This window comes from Hypanus sabinus, chromosome 30, assembly GCF_030144855.1.
Source record: "Hypanus sabinus isolate sHypSab1 chromosome 30, sHypSab1.hap1, whole genome shotgun sequence".
Lineage (NCBI taxonomy): Eukaryota > Metazoa > Chordata > Chondrichthyes > Myliobatiformes > Dasyatidae > Hypanus > Hypanus sabinus.
In genome coordinates, this window is record NC_082735.1 from 31,253,344 (window position 1) to 31,271,279 (window position 17,936).

The window sequence follows — 17,936 nt, forward strand, 5'->3', positions numbered from 1 at the left end:
GAAGCGGGTGGTTAGTCAACTCCAAGTCAACACACTCAAAATGCTGAAGGAAGTCAGCATTTGGGTCTTGAGACCTTTGGGTGTCGGCCTGTAACATCAGCTGTTTTCTCTTTCCCACAGATGCTGCCTGACTAGCTGAGGTCCTCCAATATTTTGTGTATCTTACTTTGGTCTTCCAGCATCAGCAGATTTTCTCATGTTTGTTAAGTAAACTCCAGTTTATATACCTACTGGCAAAGTATGAGCTTTTTAATCATGGCTTATTTTTTTAACAACATTGTCCCTCCTTCTTCCCATAATCATTAACCTCATACCAATCGGTCCATCTCTGTACAATAGATGAGTAAATAGATGACATTTCAGGCTGACACCCTCTTCTGGACTGAAAAGGAAGATGCCAGAATAAAAATGTCATAGGAGGGGAAGGAGGACAAGCAAGACGGTGATAGGTGAAACCAGGTGGGTGGAAAAGGTAAAGGGCTGGAGATGAAGGAATTTCAAATGAGAGGATAATAGATTACATGAGAAAGGGAAGGAGGAGGGGACCCAGGGGGGAGGTGATCGGCAGCCAGACTGGAGAATAGAAGAGGGGAGTGGGAAGGAATTTTTTTAACTGGAAGGAGAAATCGATATTCATGCTATCAGGTTGGAGGCTACCCACATAGAATATAAGGTGTTGCCCTTCTACCCTGAGGGTGACCTAATCGTAACCAAGAGAAGGCCACTCCCAGAATCTCTGCCTTAAATACACCCAACGACCCAGCCTCCATAACCATCTGTGGAAATGAATTCCACAGATTCACCACCCTCGAGCTTATATGTGATCAGCATTTTAATTATAATCCTTGATAATAAATCAAGAAGACATTTTTCGTGCTTTCTCCCAAAATTCCCTCGTGTTTTTTTCTTCACTTGCCTCGTGAGCATGCACAGTTCTGGGCTGAACAGGTCAGTGCACAAGATTGCACCATCTAGTGGACAAAGTAACCACTCTGGGACCAAATATCTTCCCTCGCCCTTACTTTCACACGTTGTTTGACAACAATCTGTTTTATACCAGCACATTCTAGCTATCAATCCTTCAAGAAGCAGAAAGCGAGCTCACTCAAACTGGTCTTTCTTTTGCTCCAGAGCAGAAAGGACATGGAGCCTTACAATTCAGACCAAGTGATTATCATATGAATGCCATGTAAATCTCTAAACCTAACAGCAGAATGTATACATATAGGCAGTGAATGAATTCTTCATTAAACCTGAGATTGATACATCTTAAGTTTCACATCAATGTTCCATTGTGGCCCTGCACTCAATATTACTCCACTTATGACATCATACAACGTGCAGGTTGTTGGAGAGAACATGACTGACACTGTTATAGTCAGAAAGTGACAGCGTTTCAGAAGAAACAATAACAGGCTAGACAGGATAATGGGATTGAAAGAGGCCTCCAGTGCATCAGCTGTAGCTCTTTTGTGGAGGTTTTAATGGACGACTTAATGAGTTTTGCTATTGCTGTGTGAAAAGGTGTGAATCCCCAGAAGTAGCATTTCATGCTTCATTTATAGAACAGGACAGATGAGGAAAGCAAAACTGTACTGCTTCCGTATTAGAGATTAAAAGATTGAAAGGAGCAAGTAGGGTTTTAGCAGCAGACTCACATTTTTCAATTGCCTAGTGTGCAACAGACCCATAACGTAAAGCAAAAGGTGGTGTGCGTTATGAATTTGCCAGGGAGGAAGTTAAGGATGAAATATTTGTGAAAGTCACCGAAGCGAATTAAATTGAAATCAGATTCAGAATCATGTTTAATATCACCGGCAAACAATACGTCATAAACTCTGTGGTTTTGAGGCAGCAGTACATTGTAAAACTTAGTATTAAAATCTATAAATTACAGTAAGTATGTACAGTACTGTGCTAAAGTCTTAGGGACACTTATGTAGCTAGTGTGTCCTGCTGAAGGGTCTCGGCCTGAAACGTTGACTGTACTCTTTTCCGTAGATGTTGCCTGGCCTGCTGAGTTCCTTCAGCATTTTGTGTGTGTTGCTTGGATTTCCAGCACCTGCAGATTTTCTCTTGTTAGTATGTCTAAAGCCTTTGCACAGTACTGTAGTAATTTTATGCATTGCACTGTACTGCTGCCACAAAAAAACAAATTTCACGACATATGTCAGTGATGATAAACCTGATTCTGATATGGGTCTCTATTGGGGACTGAGAGTGGGAAGGGGCAGGGAGAGGGAAATCATGGTTGAGAAAAGGGGAAGTACCAGAGAGACATTCTGTAATGATCAATAAACCAATTGTTTGGAATCAAATGACCTTGCCTAGTGTCTCAGTGCTGGGTGTGTCTACACCCCCACACTCCTTCTCTGCCACCTGTCCCCACACCACCACCCCCGCCCCCCGTGGTGCTCCAACCTTGCCATTCCCATCATCCTTAGATCCCGACAGATTTACAAACTCAATCTCCATTCCATGTTGACAAATACAGTACTGTGCAAAAGTTGTAGGCACCCAAGCTATACATATGTGCCTAAGACTTTTGCGCAGTATTGTATATAAAAAAATAAGTAGTGCAAAAAGAGAGTGAAAGATACTGAGACAGAGTTGGTCGGTTCATTGTCCATTCAGAAAGCTGATGGTGAAGGGGAGGGGCTGTTCCTGAAATGTTAGTGTGTGTCTTCAGGCTCCTGTACATCCTCCCTGATGGTAGCAGTGAGTTCGAGTGGTTCAAATGGTTCCATTTATTATCAGAGAAAGTAAACTGAATACAACCTAAGAATGTTCAAACCTGAAAGCCCACTCTTCCCCCTCCTCATGCAAGCAACAGCTTCCCTCTCACCCAATTCAGCAGAAAGCCTCTGCACCCACCACCCACCAAGCAACAACAGAGAGACCAAACAAAGACCATGATCTGCAGTCAACAGAAAACTGTTTACCGATAGCTTGACTTGCCACAGGCTCTTCCTCACTAACAGGGAGTGCGTGCCAAACACTCGCTTGCCTTCTGCACTCTTCTCGATGTTTTCAATCTTCCTCGACTCTTCAGTCAGTGAGATCGGCGAGAAATGAAATCGGTCTTGGGCTTGTGCCCCCATCCCTAGGCTTCTTGGCCTCCACATCACGTGCTTTGCCCGAACCCTCACAAAGACAGCAAAGCACGAGATCGCTCAATCGGCCCAGAAACACACCAGCAAAGTGTAGTTCATAGGCTCCAACAGTAGCATAATAAAAGGAAAAGAAGACGTAACGTAAGTGAGACAAGTTGTTTCGTGAACCACCTGGAGGATATCGCCCTTGATAGCATTGTTTTCTGATCCCATCTTCTTCATGATTTCACTATAATAATCTAAGGAAACTCGCTTCATTTTTCAGTCAGTTAAGAAGATGTTTATCTTGCATTTGAATTGGATTTGACCGATGCTCACATTGAGTTTAAAACTGGTCTGATCCCTGGAAGTTATGCCTGTCACTGGGCAATACCAGGAATCCGCCAAGAAAAACTTTGACAATATTCTGTATATAAACATGATGAATGGGGTAGATGAAAAATTAATATTTCTACTTAATATGAGGGTTGAGAACTGCAAAATAATCTTTAATAATCTTGTAGAGAAATGAGGAAACAGAGTTACAAAGTGACTAGAACACAATAGTTCACACCAGAAACATGACAAAGAAAAGGTTAAAGATTAGCTTTATTTGTCACGTGTGTATCAAAGCATCGAAACATACTGTGAAATGTGTCACTTTGCATCAATGACCAACAGCCTGAGATGTGCTCGGGGGCAGACGCAAGAGTTGTCATACTTTGGCACCAACCTAGCATGCTCCCAATTTACTAATCCTAACTCGTATGTCTTTGGAATGTGGAAGAAACTGGAGAACCTGGAGGAATTTCACAGTGTAGTTACTCGGAGGTTTGAAACTAAACAGACCATAATGTTCCCATCACCAGGGACATTGTTTGTATATTGACACAAATAGATTGTTGATTACCCTGCAAATGAATAACATGATCTGATAAAATGATAACGTGATTTATACAAAATAAAGTGGTCATCAGCTGGCCAGGCAGCAACTGTGGAGAGAGAAATGAAGTTTAGTTTCAAATCACTGACTTTTGTCAGAGTTGGAAAAGTTTGGAAAGGCTTAATAATATACAAGATATGAAGTTGCTAATTGTGATATTAAAGTTGGTTCCTTAAGGATGTTAAGGCCATAGGTGGCAATGGGGGCAAGCTCCCACTACCAATTAAATGTTCCCAATGGTGTGCACCTCAAATAGCCTCTGACAACCAAATCCAGTTCCTGGCCTTCACGTGTGGCTTAGCTACTACGCCCAGTGGAACCATTTATACTGACAGGAGAAGGGTCAAACAAGGGTTACTGGTACATCAAAACCGGTCACTTTGAGCACTTTGAGGGCTTGTCAGCCGTGGTTGGCAGCTCATCTAGGAGAATGAAAACTCTGATCTCAAAACTCCACTGCCTTGCAAATATACCCACTCATGGGGAAGGCTTTGGGGGTAAACCCCAAGGGAAAAATCCAGAGCTGGAGTTGCTAGGGCAGTCCTACATTGAGTTCAATGCTGACTGGCAACTCCTGTGATGCTGTATGATACTGCCCAAGCTTGCATATCTAGACAGCTAGAACGCAATATCCATGGTCAACTCTGACTGACAGAGGCATCACTCAGTTGTGATATTAAGCCTGATTCTGGTTCTGATCCCATTCAGTCACAGAGAGAGTGTATAAACTCCTTACAGACAATGGTGGGAATTGAACCCCGATCTTACAGTGGCACTTTGAAGAGAGACACTAACTGCCAGACTACCGTGCCATCCCTGTGGTTGGAGCTTGAATACCTTCAGAGGAAAACTGCATAAACAGATGAAAAGAAATACAAACATACAGTATAGGCGATAGCTGAGATGAAGAACATGAACCCATAGGGAGTTAGTGTGAAAGATAAACTTCAGAGCAGATTAATTAGGCCAAAATTGGAATTCCTTAACCATCAGCAAAATCATATCTTGCGCAATATTAAGCCTTTCCAAACTTTTCCAACTCTGACCAAATTCACTGATTTGAAATCTGAATGTTGTTTCTCTCTCCGCAGTTGCTGCCTGACCCATGGATGGCCACTTTATTTTGTATATTTTGTTTACTTTGGGTGATTTTTGAACTGGGGTGGCCTGCAGTTGATGAACCCTGAACTGAACTGAAATATAGCTTTTGTGCTTTAATGTCTGTGTTTTTGCATCTTTTATTTGCGCTGCTGCTTGTGCAATTGTTTTTTGCTGTGGGGGAGGACAGATTGATGTTTGATGCTTTTCTTTGAACCCATTGGTTCCATGGTCCTTCTTTGTTTCATGGCTGTCTGTGGGGGAAACAAATTTCAGGGTTGTGTATTGCTTACATACTTTGATAATAAATGTACTTTGAACTCTGAACTCTTTGGATGAAGTTATCAGTAGCAGATTAATCAACAATCTCTTTGTGTCAATAATACAAGCAAGCAACTTCTCTGATGATGGCAACATTATGATGTATTTAGTTTCAAATCTTTCCAAGTAACTCCAAGAGCAAGATGTGATGAAAGAGCATCTAAGCTCCTGAATAATGGGAGAAGCATAAATTGTATTACTGGAATATTGCAAGAAAATATCATGCCCTCAGTGAAAGTTTGATAACTTACTGAAGTTCCATTTGTGAATTTTGTTACACATTGGAAAAACTAGAGTGAATAATTTTGTCTAAACCAGGGGTTCCCAAACTTTTTTTATGCCAGGGACCAATACCATCAGGACACCTGGACACCTGGTCTAAGCTCTCCCGAGTTTCTAATCAAATTTGTTTCCATAACATCTGACAGAGGCAAGGCATCAGATTTACCAGCATGTATCCTCTCCTCACCTCCAAGAGGATCACCACACTGTCATTGGATTTGGAGGCTTACATGCCTCAAGACCCAGAGAGCTATGTTGGCTGGAGTCAGGGCTTTATGCTCCGGCTTTTGGTAGGGCCACCCATGGTCAAACAGGTCAAAGGGTAGAGGCCAGACTAAGACGGTCCACCGTTCCCCTAGGTTCAGGGGTTCAGCTGAGGGCTAACAACCCTGAATGGTCAAACAGAATTGTTATGGAAACAGAAATGAAAAATCCTTCCACCTCGGAGTGTGACGGTATTCCTGAGTCTTCACTCAAGACCTTCATGACCGACAGTAGTGAAAATGAAGAGGAATCAACTGGCACAATGAAGGAAGCCCTGAGCCCTCTCAGAGCTAGGGCCTTCATTGCTGTACTACATGCCAGTGGCGTAAGAGGCAGCAAGTAAGTAGTCCTCTCCTCAACCTGAGCTTGGGACTTGGGAAGATTAATTAAGGTCAAACAGCCCACAAATGGCAGAATTCTTGCACCAGGCTTTCGCTGGAATTGCACAGAGTTTGAATGTTACCTTTCTTTTAAAATAAAATTGCAATGTCTACTGTTTCTTGCTGATGACCTATACTGTCAATGATAAATACTGTTCCAATCTGTCATTAAAACACATTAGCATTAGCATCCCTGAAAGCAATGAGTGCCTTTGCCAACCGTGTACTTCTTACCTGCCCCCTGAGGTGGCCTATCGAACCACTCAGATTAGGGGCAATGAGCAACAAACAACAAATACAGGCCTGGTCATTAATATCTAGAGGAGGGGAACAACTAAATGTTAAAAAATCTACATCACAAACTTCAAAAGGTTAAAAGTCAGGGCAATGTTCTTCAAAATTAATTTGTTCAATTTTTCATTAATTTAGGCTTTTGGATTCTCTCATTTGTAAATTTTCTCGTCATAAGAAGAGACAGAATGTTTTATATTATTCAAAAACTGTGGCCGCGTTGTTAAATTCCAGGATTTAAAATTTTTCTTATGTTAGTGAAAGATATTTTTTGAAGTAGTTTCTTGACAATCAAGTGCAGAGCTGCATGGACATAGAGGATTTCACAGATGGTTTCTAAAATAATACCCAAATCTCCCTTATGGACAACATCCATACTATGCTGAATTTTGGAAAGAGGACCCAGTCAGCAGGAATATTTAAATCCCATGGGTTTTCTACATTTGAAATGCAGCTCAAACTGATGAAAGTTGAGCACCAAAATAAATGTTAGTTTAGTAAATGCTGGTCTTCTTTAGGCTTTTGAAGTTTAGATAGTTTGACTGTGACACCAAAACTGCAGCTACTTTACCTCAGGGACTGGTTCCTAGTTCTCCAAGACTGACAGCAGTGGAAATGAACAATGTCTTGTGGTTTTGTGTAGAAGTCCCTGGTACTGGAGGCAGAATGTGATTTAGGGCTGTGGCGGTAACAGTAGCAGAATTTTACATAACACAAAGCCACCAGGCAGTTCATAAGATGTCCAACATTGAAAATAAACTTGGAAATTTTCTTTTTGGCAAGAAAGAATTCCTACAAAAGCATTCAGCAAGTCAACATGACCCGCTGAAATCTGCCTAAAAATGGAGGTGATAAATACAACTTCACAAATTTTAAATGTAACTGCAGCTCACAGAATAAGCTCTCATTGTGGTGTCCTTCCTTGCAGTCTCTTTGATTAAAGACATTTGCTACTACTGTAATACAGATATTGCTTTCAGGGCTAAAATTCTTCATAAATATTTAATGGCAATAAAAATGTATTTTCAAAGTATAAGGTAACCATGTGAGCAGGAGAACGGTTCTGATATTGCTGGGAATGGGCCGGAGTGGCAAACACTGTGGTATTTAAAATGCTTAATTTTGGATACTTTATCCTTTTTTGCTTTCAGACAAAACCAAGGGTGCATCCTGAGCAACAGTAAATCACGTGACCATTTCCTTGCACACTCCCATTGAAAGTAGAGCCGTCACTCTCTGTGCACTGTGAGAAACCTTAAAGATCAGCGGGCGAGGTAACCTGAGTAAGAAGCATTATGACTTTGGACCAGGAAGTTTGTCCATAAAGCCAAATGCTTGTGACTTTGATGGGCTATTACTGTCAAATTTTGTCACACCAAATTGTTTTGATGCACATCACAGTGAAGGATAACAGTGGTGGAGAAAGGAACATTGTATTTCCTTCTCCATTCTTCTTCCTAAAGTATCATTTTTATTGGTCCCTGAAGGACTCCCGCTATTCTCCTTCAAACAAGGCGACCTACTGGGTGTGGTGGATGAGATCATAGATTTCCTCAACCATGCTCCCCATGGTTATCCTTCAGCATAAAGTAGAGGATCACAGCTTCAAGGTGAAGTACATTGCCGGACTTATAGTTGGTAAAAACTGGGAAAATGTGCAGCTCAGGTGGTTGATGGTTGGGTCAAGTTGTTCACCAATCTTGGCAACCCAATTGCACATGTTTCGTCACCATACGAGGAGACATCATCAATGCGCTTTTCAGTTCTGGTGTGTCCTCCAAATGCTTGGCCTTTATGTACTTATCAATCAGTTGATTGGTCATCATTACGGAAACTCAGTTGTGACTCAATTGATAAGTACATAAAAGCTAAACTTTCAGATATTGTCTGCTTGTATGGTGACGAAACACTTGCAAATAGATTGCCAAGATCAGTGGAATTACAGTTTCCCAAATCAGAAATAGTACATTAACTGGGATCAAACTGCACCCATCATCATTGAATCTAAACCTCACCACTTGTGCAGGTTTTATTTATTTGTTTATTTATTGATTGATTGACATATGGTGTAGAATAGACCCTCCTGGCCCTTCGAGCCTCACCACCCGGCATCCCGACTATTTAAGCCTAGCTTAATCATGGGAAAATTTACAACAACCAATTAACCCACCAACCAGTAGCCAGTACATCTTTGGACTGCGGGAGGAAACCCACGTGGTCACAAGGCAAATGTACAAACTCCTTACAGGCAGTGACAGGAATTCAGCCCTGGTCACTGGTACTGTAAAGCATTGTGCTAACTATAGCACACCACTTTATGGAAATAATACATGAGAAAGCGTTTTGGTTTATTGTGAGAGTTTGGTAGTTAATATTAGCAACATTTACAAATGAATATTTAATAAATTTTTTTAACTATTCATTTTTTAAAATTTCTTTTAAATGGATTAACACTAGGTTAAAACAACAAAGAAATATAAAGGCCAAATCATACCTGACAACTCTGCTTCACATCAGCCACCTGGTTCCATGCCTTTTGACTTGCATTCATGCCTTTTGCCCCAGATACCACAGCCACAGCCGTATCAAACATTCACAGTCCCGTGGGTCCATTTGAACTGAAGGCCTCTCTGCCATGGCAATCTCATGAAGCAGAGCATTGAAACGTCTCCAGCTATAGATCTGAGGTCCTGCCCTTGAACCATACTAATGGCCTTCGCTAAATCAGAATCAGGTTTAATATCACCAGCATATGTCCTGAAATTTGTTGTCTTTGCAGCAGCAGTACAATGTAATTTTCTAGTAATAGAAAAAAAAGTGAATTACAGTAAGTATATATATAATAAATAGTTAAATAAGTAGTGCAAAAATAGAAATGAAAATACAGCGAGGTAGTGTTCATGGGTTCAATTTCCATTCAGAAATTGGATGGCAGAGGGGAAGAAGCTGTTCCTGAATCTCTGAGTGTGTGCCTTCAGCCTTCTGTCCCTCCTTCCTGATGGTAGCAATGAGAATAAGTCATAACCTGAGTGTTGGGGGTTCTTAATGATGGACACTGCCTTTCTGAGGCATCGCTCCTTGAAGATGCCTTAGATACTATAGACGCTAGTGCCCATGATGGAGCTGACTGACTGAGTTTACAAATCTCTGCAGTTTATTCCATTCTTCTGTAGTAGCCCCCCCCTCCCCCCCCCCCCCCCCCCCCCATACCAGATGGTGACGCATTCAGTTAGAATACTCTCTACGGTACATCTGTAGAAATTTGTGTGTCCTTAGTTACACATCAAATCTCCTCAAGTTCTTAATGAAATACAGCCGCAGTTCTGCCTACTTTGTAACCACATTGATATATCTTCAGAGATGTTGACACCTTTTTCACTCTCTCCTCTTCTGATCCCTTCATGAGGACTGGGGTGTGCAGCCTCGTCTTACACTTTCTGAAGTCCACAATCAAGTCTTTGGTCTTACTGGCATTGAGGTCAAGGTTTTAGATAGCTTGTGTTGATAACCATCCATTGATGAACATTCCAAATTGTTTTAAATAATTCAAAATATTGTAGAGAACTAAATACATATTTAAGTATGTTTGCTTAATATAACTTGATGAATAATTAGCATTAGTTGAAATAAGTGAGGAAATCAATCCCTTTACCTCTTCTTTCCGGTTTGGTAACCCCATTTAAATGAAAGGGGTGGTACCAGGTGGCTAGTTGTAAGGCAGAGGGGCCAGATATGAAGTACATAGCTGAGCAGCACCTCTGGACTCGAATGAGGCAAGCAGTGGAGCAGCCGCTCAAGTGAATTGATCTCCAGCGCATGAAAAACCTACAAAAAGTAGTGGATACGGCCCAGTCCATCACGGGGTAAAGCACTCACAACCATTAAGCACATCTACATGAAACATTGTCGCAGAAAAGCAGCATCCATCATCAGGGAGCCCCACCACCCAGGCCATGCTCTCATCTCATTGCCACCATCACAAAGAAGGCACAAGAGCCTCAGGATTCACAGAACCAGGTTCAGGAACAGTTATTACCCCTCAACCATCAGGCTCTTGAGCCAAAGTGGATAACTTCACTTGCTCCATCACTGAAATGTTCCCACAACCTATGGACTCACTTTCAAGGACCCTTCATCTCATGTTCTTGGTATTTATTGATTATTATTTTTGTATTTGCACAGTTATGCACATTTATTGAATGCACAAGTTGGTGTAGTCTTTCAATGATTCTATTATGGATTTATTGAATATGCCCAAGAAAATGAATCTCAGGGTTGTATATGGTGACAAATATGTACTTTGACAATAAATTTACTTTGAACTTTGATGCATTTATACTGCAGACTCTGGTGAATGTTGTAGTAGTAGTTAATGGTTTAATTCTACATCACTCAGTTAACCACTGAGTTCACGTACTGTATAAGCAGAGTTATCAATAAAGTTCAGTTGAATATCCTGCATGCCACCATCCTGGTGTCTCTGCACTGTCCCACCATATTGAACACAACAGGACAGATATCAGAGACATACTGACCATGCAATGCACTTATCCAGCAGCTCTCCTCAGGATCCCTGGCTTAAACTGAGTGCACCTGGGCCATCACACCAATGCACTGAGAGCTGATCCAATAATAGCAAGACAGAAGCACATATAATCATCTATAACCGCATCTAATTTAATCTTATATTCTGCCAATGACAAAGTGAAGCACAGTGTAGATTTTATATGATGTAACAATCAGAGTTTATATTTTTGTACCCTGTGATGGAGTACTAATCCTAGAATCCACAACTTTCCACAATTGTCACTAATTAGGACCTGGCATTTTCTTTGTAAAAAAGTTGCTTTCTTGTTTTTGTAATCCGGGGAGCTCTTATTTTCATTATTCTAATTGAAATCAGGCAGACACTTCTTATCACCGACTGGATGTTAGCAAAGAATGAAATGAGAGCAGTAACATCATAAACAGACATTTCATTGAAGATCTCTCCAACTAGTGTGGAGGGTTATAGGCTGTGGTTAATTAAGTGCGAACAGCAGACAACCACTACAGATATCACCTCCACAAGTGAAGCATGAGAAGAAGTAACTTGCTGGAAATATGAAATAAAATCTCTTTATCACTGTCCAATGTACACCTTACATTGCATACTGACACTTTATATTAAACTAATCCTGAACGCACTGAAACAATCACAAAATGCCTTGCATCGGTTCCTTTTCAGATGTTCTACACAGCTCAGTCCACAACACAGACCAACCTTCTCCCCAAGGACTCTGATACACACTTCCCATTACGTCAGCAATGCAGCCAACAGAGTCAAAGATGCTTCAGACGTTCCCTCTTCTCTCTCCTTTCATTGGGCAGAAGATATAAAAGCTTGAAAGCACATCGCACCAGGCTTAGTGTCAGCTTCTGTCTCATGCTAGTGAGACTCTTGAGCTGACCGCTTGTACGAAAAAGATGAACTTTTGACGTCACCATCTATCTCATCATGGTCTTTGCACCTTCTTGTCTACCTGCACTGTACTTTCTCTGTAACAGGACCTGTAACACCAAATTATACATTCTATGAGGAGTGATTGATAAGTTCGTGGCCTAAGGTAGAAGGAGATGAGTTATACAGCTCTCGTTAGAGGGACATGCAGGTTAACTCTTTGAGTGATTACACAGAAAATTTGAAGTTAATATCTTATCTCCTACCTTAGGCCACAAACTTATCAATCACCCCGATGAGGTATTAACTTCAAACTTTCTGCAACTTTTTGTATTTGCACAGTTTGCTGTCTTCTGCACTCTGGTTCAATGCCCTAATTGAGCGGTCTTCCACTGATTAATATAGTTATTAGTCTATAGAGTTATTGACTACGCCCACAAGAAAATAAATCTCAGGGCTGTATATGATGACCTATATGTACAGGTACTTTGATAATAAAATTTACTTTGGACTTTGTGTAGTAATGTGATAACTGAGCATTACTCTCTGTTAGTAATAGGTGTAACAAGCTTGATATCTTACTCGCCCCAAACGCACTGATATTCTTTTGTAACTAAAGCCAAAACTTACCCGTAATTCACAAAATCTGCCACTTTTATTAGTCTGCCCCTCCTCACCCCCAGTCTCCTTCTATCCTCAGACACTGGAACATATTGATATTCTGTATAACACTTGCAGTCCTGAAATGGGATTGAAGTTCTACCTGTTTAAATAGTTCACCGGTTCAAAACCATAATACACATTTGCCACTCTAAGTCTTGGTGTTCTCTCCCATTCATCTTCAAAGATACAAGAGGGGACGACACGTTAACGTGGTGGCTAGCACAACGCTTTACAGCACCAGCGACCTGGGTTCAATTCCCCCTGCCGCCTGTAAGGCGTTTGTACATTCTCCCTACGACAATGTGGGTTTCCTCCAGGTACTCCAGTTTCCTCCCACAGTCCAAAGAGATATCGTTTGCTAGGTTACTTGGTCATTGCAAACTGTCCTGTGATTAGGCTAGTGTTAAATTAGGGGTTGCTGGGCAGAGCTCAAAGGGCAGGAAGGGCCTATTCCACACTTTATCTCAATAAACTAATTTAAATAAATAAATTCATATTCTGTTGAACACTTGCAGTCCTGAAATGGGATCTTGGTACCACCCGTTTAAAGAGTTAACCACTTCAAAACAATAAAGCACATTTGCTACTATAGGTCTTGGAGCCTGCTCCCATTCATTTTCAAAATTCCAAAGGTTAACAAGGAATTAAACTATGAAGTGAAGATAAATATTTATAAAACATCTTAGAAGGTGCAAAACACCATTCCTTAGCTGTCACAGTGGGGCCCAACACAAACCTAACAGACAGAAACTAATTTTCCATTGCAGCCCACTTAACTAATTTCTCAGTCTGTATCTACAAATCAACTGTAGAAATACATCAGCTTATTTTTTTACTTTTTCCTTTATTTCCTTCTGGGAACGGAGGTCATGTTCAGCAGACTTGCCCTCCTGCTCCGCATTTGACAACTCCAATATCCTACCTTGTTCTCGTACTCTAACTGCTCTTGTTCACTCACTGACTAGTTAACCTTGTGTACACCTTAACCTCATTATCATCCCCTCAGCTTCACTTTTTCTGTTACCTCCTTTCCCAGTTCTGGCGAAGGTTCCCTGACCTGAAATATCGACTCTGTTTCTCTTCTCACAGAAGAAGCCCAACCTGCTGAACACTCCAGCATCTTCTGTTTCTGTTTTACATTTTCACTTCTATATTAGTACAGTTCACCAGTTTATTCCTTAGTTTTCCAGGACTCTGCTTGAGAAAGCAGCTTGGGGAAATCAGGATATCTGAACAAATCGCTTTTGGTCCTATATTTTTGACTTTTATTAACAACAAATTGTCTTCTTTTTTAGCCTGACTGCTGTCTCAGTATTGAAGTGTACATCGTGTCTCACCTTGCCAATGGGCAACTTTGGTTTGCTGTATTTTCTAATTTTCTTTAAATTCTAACCCCATCCCCCACCCTCTCTCCCTATCCCCTCTCCCTCTCTTGCTCTCTCTCTCTCTCGCTCTCTCTATCTCTACATCTCTCTCACCTTCTTTTCTCCCTCTCTTCTTTCTTTGTCTTCCTCTCTCTCATCTCTTTTCTCTCTGCCTCATCCTCTCTCTCACCCTCTCTCTCTCTCACAATCTCTCACTCATTCTTTCTCTCCCTCTCCATTCATGTTGAGAATTCCCAGCTTTATTCAACACAATTCCACATTCTGAACATTAGCAGCACCTAGTTTTGGAACTGCAATATCGCTGACCTTATTGATGTGATTTTTTTTTTACTTTGCTCTGTGATATGCAGCCATCTCAAACACGGCCGTAACTAACACCCCTTTGTGATCACTTAGAAGTTCCACCGGTTACAGAAAACATTGTGAATATCAAGACATTCCGGGTTTTGTTTCTACCTCACTGAGAATTTAAAAATAGCCTTTCAGTCTCTTGATTTTAGGAATCCCAAATGTAGCACTAGGTTGACAAATGAATAAAAATACATTTGGTTCCAGAAAATTCCTTTCAAAGTACAACACTGAAGAGATTTAAGAAGACAGCCCGTTTTCATAATATTTGGCATGAAAGCTTTGTTATAAATTTATGATGTGGGATATTCAGAGTAACTTAGTCTGTAATCAGTGGCTACACACAAACCAGAAAAGGATCAGCAGATCTATAAAGGTTAAGACCAAGAAACAAAACTCAGCAGGCTGGGCTGTTTTTCAGCATTTTAATATTTTAGGTGTTTTTGACATGATGCGACAGAATCTGCAGTGGATGTGATATTCGGATTGAAGCTGGCGAACGTGGCAGAAGTGGCTGATTAGCCACTTTTCCATCGCACTAGGTGACACATCTCAAGCAGTTATGAATGTAGGGTTTCAGGCTGGCTTTCAGCATTACATTTGTTCTAAATGTAAAATGATATAAACTTCATTATCCCAAAGATGAGTCTTCTTTTGGTCATGAACTTTAATACTCTTATAAAATGTATATGTTCCTATTTTAATTCTTTTAGGGAGGAAGCTCTGGAAGCGGCCCAATTTATGTGGATTTTTATTTACTTAGACCATGAGATATAGGAGCACAATTAGGCCATTTGGTCCATTGTGTTTGCTCTGTCATTCCATCATGGCTGATCCATTTTCCCTCTCTGCCCCAATTTCTTAAGACACAGTGCAGAATAGGCCCATCTGGACATTTAAACCACACCCCCCAGTAATCCCCCGATTTAATGATCATGGGACAATCAACAATGACCAATTAGCCTACCAACTAGTACATCTTTGGACTGTGGGAGCACCTGGAGGAAACCCACATAGTCAGGGGGAGAACGTACAAGTACCTTACAGGCGGCGGCGGGAATTGAACCCGGGACCTCTGTACTGTAAAGCGCTGTGCTAACCACTATGCTATCAAAGTCACTAATGTTTCATTAACATTTTGTTTTCAGCAAATGTAGGAAAGGAGGATGGGGTATTACATGCAAACCCGCTAAACTGTACTTGAAGTGCAACCTCTTTCACTCACTGTTAGTAAATTCTTTACTTTCATGTGGATAGAATCCTTCTTTTACCTTATTTACTCTGCAACATCCTAGGGGGAAAATCAATCCAGAGTAGACAAACAGCAAAGCCACAAACGAACATGACCTCATGTGATATTAATGGAGCCAGAGTTATGCTTTGTAATTCCAAAACATAAAATTAATCTGAAGAAAAGGACAGGAGCTCAAGAAATGCAAGTCTTAGATTATTCTTTACATTAAATGAGGCACACTCGTATCACCATGTAGCGTAATGACATACGCAGTTCATCTATTTTAACATATAACCATAATGAACTGTATAAATTCATGAGAGGGGAGAGAGGGAGCTTTGGGGTTCTGATATTTCTATCATTCATTTTATGGGATTACTTGTTTTGTGGATGTCTGTGAAGTGTAAGAATTTCAGATTGTATTCATTCTCTGATATTCAATTAAATTGAATCATTTGATAAACAACAAAGAATGTTTAATCAAACAATGTATTTACAAGATTACTCAAATACTACTGAAATATTAAATACACAACAGCCAGCTTTTGTTTTTGGGAGTCTTTCTGTTTCTGTAATTATGTGATCCATTGTTACTTAACTATATAATTTCAGCTTAAAATAATACCACAATTGGAAAATGACACACTAATTTAACAACCAGTTTGCTATTTCACAATGAGGTAATCCACGGGAAATAAAATTACTTCTGAAGGGTCTTGGCCCAGAACATGAACTGTACTCTTGTCCATAGATGTTGCCTGGCCTGCTGAGTTCCTCCAGTACATAGAACATAGAAATCTACAGCACATTACAGGCCCTTCGGCCCACAATGTTGTGCCAACCACGTAACCTATCCTAGAAACTGCTGAGAATTTTCCTACTGCATAGCCCTCTATTTTTCTAAGCTCCATGTACCTATCTAAGAGTCTCTTACCCTATTGTATCTGTCGCTACTACCGTTGCTGGAAGTGCATTCCACATACCTACCTCTCTCTGTGTGAAAAACTTACCTTTGACCTCCCCCTTGTACTTACTTCCAAGCACTATAAAACTGTGCCTCCTTATGTTACCCATCTCAGCCCCAGGAAAAAGCCTCTGGCTATCCACATGATCAATGCCTCTCATCATCTTACACACCTCTATCAGGTCATCTCTGATCCTCCACCACTCCAAGGAGAAAAGGCCAAGACCATTTTGTGTGCCTTGTTTGGATTTCCAGCATCTACAGATTTTCTTTTGTTTGTAATTGGATCACACAAATGTTTGTCATTTTAATCATTTTTACCTTGAAGACCAGTGGGTCAGGTTTATCAAAAGTGAATTTTCCATCTACTCACCCTGACAAGCAGTTTAAAGTATCTAAAGTAAAGTAAAACATAAAAGACAAACTACAGACATGGTCAACCCGCCAAACCTTTGACAAGTTCCATGCTGGCAAAGATAACACTGGACGACAAATAATTTGCTTCCTGAATACTTCTGGGTGTATCTTATGGATTGTGGGCTGCTGATCATGAAAATCACCAGGAAGTTTCCCTATCACTCACCATTTGTTTGAAATCACCTGTTTGTTATTTCAACTCATAAATCAAGTCAAAACAACTGATGCCAAGATTAAGGAAGACATTTTTGTTGGTCCGCAAATTAAACAGGTCGGCAATGACAGGCAATTCAAAGAACTTCTGGTGGGACCAGAGAAAATTGCATTGTAGGTATTCAAGGATGTTTCCAAAAATTTTCTTGGCAACTATAGAGCACCAAACTACATACAACTGGTTGACTACGTGCTTCAAGCATACAAAACCATGAAGTACAACATGTCACTAAAGATTCACTTACTGCATTCCCATTTAGACTTCTTCTCTGCAAATCTTGGCACTGTCAGTGATGTGCATGATTAAAGATTTCACCAGGACATTGTAATCATGGAGTAACAGGATCAGGGCAACTGAAATCTATCAATGCTGCCTAATTATTGTTGGACATTTAAGCAAGAAGCCTCAGACACTGAGTACAAATGAAAATTATCAACAGAACATTTTCAGCTTAGTTGAACTATCGCAAAGCGTCAACACCATTATGCAATTAAACACATTATATTCGAAAAAGTTAATTTCTTGGTTCTCCAAATTCCTACATGATACAAGTAGTCTGAAATTACATTTGTGTTTAGCTCAAGCGGTCTATCAACAATT

At 40.6% G+C, this 17,936-nt stretch overlaps 1 long non-coding RNA gene across 1 annotated transcript in view; it reads right to left on the reverse strand.

The window, feature by feature from the left end:
* The window catches only part of LOC132383359 (uncharacterized), a 247,973-nt gene that overhangs the window by 154,872 nt on the left and 75,165 nt on the right, over nt 1–17,936 (reverse strand). The window lies entirely within an intron of this gene.